Here is a 3663-nt window from a genome sequence, read left to right on the forward strand (position 1 = left end):
ATATGGTACCGATATGTAAAGTTGTATAAGCACGCTTAGTACACAAAGTAGGCGTGTACCCGCTGAGGATTAATGTAATTATACCCTCAGGTCTTACAGATTACAGCAATGGAAAGAAATGTATCATGGAAAACTTTTATATCTTTGTATTTCAAAAAAATTTAAAAATAAATGTTTTAAGTACAAAATTAATCACTCAAATACGTGTACTGTAGCGCTAAACTGTGCGTCTTGTTGTAAGATAATCTCTGTCATTACTTAAGGGTAAAAAATATGCCAAGTGTCGTAACTATCGTCGTCTGTAAGCAAAGTTGTCTAGAAGTCAATGTACTTACCTCGTAATAAGCAAAGTAAGCGTATAGATATCGTAGTAATTATGTACATTACCAAGATCAAGAAAGTACTATACTGTAACGTGTTGTTGTGCTACGAAAAAGGCTGTTTCATTGTGGCTATACCACAAAAGTTACTACTAAAACATATTTTACTTTCCAGAAGAATTCAGAAAAACTGTGCAGATATAAAACAGATACTGCGCAAAAGCAATAATATAAATTGTGTCACTCATTAGTAGCATCGTGATATAATCGTGTATAAACTAACCACTGTGTCATCTGGTATCTCTCAGAAAGTACTTTAAATCCAGAATGTATTTTCAAGTAAACTAAAATGTTGCATTAAAATCTCATTCGCAGTATATGTTCCAAGAATATAAGCCTTATAGTCGTTACGTAATCGTGCAACTAACAACCAAGAATGTACAAACAACAACATTGTGTCGTCTGTTCACTAATACAATGCATTCGCAATTACTGTTTGAATAAGTTCTCTTGGTTTTTGACTGGATAGTTAACTTCATTGTTGCATGTTAACAGTTTCTAAGTGTGACAAAGCGTACTAGTAACGTGAAGTGAAAAATTTTATGGCAAAGACTAAGCTAGAAAGCGATTTTTCCCTCAATAAACGGTTTTACATGTGAAATGTGGTGCAATCTTTACCCTTTCTAGTGTGCAGAGTTTCAACTTCAAAGCAGTTATCATGTTGTATACGTCGGTAAGGAATGCTAAAATTTTTCCCAAGGTTAGCGTCTACATTCTTTTTCTCTGAGCCAGTCGGAACACTTGCCTGCCTGCGGTGCGAGTCATTGTCTGTATCTTTGTTGGCGCCCGTCGTTATTAGGATTAGGAGACTTCCACAAATTCACCTTGTCGAGAGGGCTCTGCCCTGTTTGAACCCCGCCAGTTCTGATGAAATTCATGTCTGTCATTACGATGTATATCGTCTGTCGTCATGTCGGTAGATTCCACATTTTCTTTCTTGTTGGTCACGTGGTGGAGAATTTCTCCCTGAATCGTAACTGCGCGCTGAACTGTTGCGTTTGAAGTTATTCTGTCTCCCTTGATAATAATTGTTTTGGTTCCCATACTGTCTGTCTGTATGGTTATCTCTGTCATATTCATTACTACAGAAATGCGATCTTTCTCTGTGACTATTATTTTGCCAACGGTTGTCATACAGGTGGTGTCTCTTTTGGTCACGATTTGCGTTGTAAGAATAGCCTTGTCGTGTCCAGTTACTATTTCTGTCATCGCGGAATTGTGCCGAATGTGACCTGTAATTGTTGTGTTCCTGTTTTCGCGTCCTGCGATTGTCAGCGTCAATTTTCAATTCTTGTAACAGTCCCTGAAAAGCTTCAATGTTGTATTTGCAACGTCCTGCCAAAATAATATGTCGTAAATGTTCAGGCAATTTGATTAAGCAAATGCGGATGAGTTCTGAGGGGCTGTATTGGTTTGACAGGTACTGATTCTTGTGCAACATGTCTTCAAAATATTTCACAAGACTGGAAAATTCAGATTGTTCGAAATGTTTCATCATTATGATGCTATGTTTTACTCGGCCTTGAGTAGCTTGAGACCAATATGCTGAGAGGAAGGCATGCTAAAATTCTCCTCCACTGTGACAATCGTGAATGAACGATCGCATTCTTACAGCTGGTTCATGCTCTAAGTAGCCACACATCAACTCTAATCTGTGCTCCAGTGACCAATTGGGAGGAAAACAATGAGAGAATTAATGAAGCCATGCTTGTGGATGAATGTCGTTGCCAGAATTCTTAAATGTTTTGAATTTACGTGTAGTAATGAACAGCCTATAGTCAAAGTCATCATGTTGGCGAGTCGCATATCGGTCATTGTTACGTCGCGTCGGCGGTTCCATCTCAAAATTCGGTGCGCATTGCCAATTTATTTCATAATTTCCGAAATGTCCTGTGTTATTATTTTGTGGCATATTCGTATTTCTAAGTCCCTCTTCCCGTGTTGGAGCGCGAGTCTCCTCTGAAATATGTAATTCTTGTATTACTTGTGTCAACTGATCTTGTACTTCCCAGATTTCTCTTTTGTGTTGCGTATTAATTTGATTCTGATTTTGTTTGAATTTCTTAATTTGTTCATACTCTTTTGTGTCAGTGAAGTGTACGGGTCTTGTGTCATTCAGGTCATCATCTACCTTTGTAGATAAGTTAGTGAACTGATCCGAAAGTTCGGCTACTTTCTCGAATAATGAACTAATTTCCTCACTGTGTTTTTCTGAACCAAGTTTCAGTGTGTCCATTTGTATTGAAAACATATCTACTGTGTCCTTTAAGTTTTCCTAAGTTTTTGCAAGTTGCGTAACCGAATCGGTAGATGCAACTGAGTCAATTTTAGCTTGCAAGGTGTCGTGATTTTCATGAACAATAGTTTGCAGTTCTTTTATGACTGCTTCGTCATTCTGTGATGCATTTTCATGACGCGAAAAAATGGGTTGGAAATGCTCACAAATTTGTGTTTTATACGTCATTACAGCCTTTTTGACATTTCGAATCGATTTTAAGTAACTCAGCAGTTAAACCTTCAAGTGTTTGTTCAAGTGTGGTGTCTAACATTTGAAGCTGTTGCTGTGTTTGTCTTTGGTGTTGTTCCATTGTGTCTAACGTTTGAAGATTTTGTTCCATTGTGTCTAACTTTCGAAGATTTTGTTCCATTGTGTCTAATTTTTGAAGCTTTTGTCCCATTTGTTGCATTAATTGTAATAACAATGCACTGCTGTCTGAAACATGTTCCTCAGTGCTATTCGGCAGTGAAGTTGCACCGGCAACATTCACATTTTGACAGGCAGAAAATGTGTCTTGACGTATTTGAGAAAACGGTGAGGACCCAAAACCTGAATCCGCAGTATTTGCAAGATTGTGTCATTACCGATTCCTGAGGCGGGCTGTTGCCGACCGATCGATCGATAATGCTTCCCTCTTCACTAATTGTTTCACTGTCTACACCATTGTTTGCCGCCCGCTCCATTTCCCTCTGCACAGTTACCAAATTACTACTTCGAATGACTGTTAATTCATTAGACAGTGGTGCTGGTAAGCTACGCTCGTCGTCACTATTATTTCTCAGTTTACTTTGGAGCCTAGTGTTACGTTTTTCACAGGCCATAACTATCACGTATTTCACACAATAACAAGAAAAACACAATTTGAAGAACAAAAATAAGAAAACGCATTAAAATAGTACTGAAAATAATATCTAGTTAATTGCAAGCGCAGCTGCGAAATAGTTGGTGCAAATCTACATGTTTGCCAGAACTGTTTTACTGTACAACAATGAAAAACTACAACTA

Source organism: Schistocerca serialis, chromosome 8 (genome assembly GCF_023864345.2).
Source record: "Schistocerca serialis cubense isolate TAMUIC-IGC-003099 chromosome 8, iqSchSeri2.2, whole genome shotgun sequence".
Taxonomy (NCBI): domain Eukaryota; kingdom Metazoa; phylum Arthropoda; class Insecta; order Orthoptera; family Acrididae; genus Schistocerca; species Schistocerca serialis.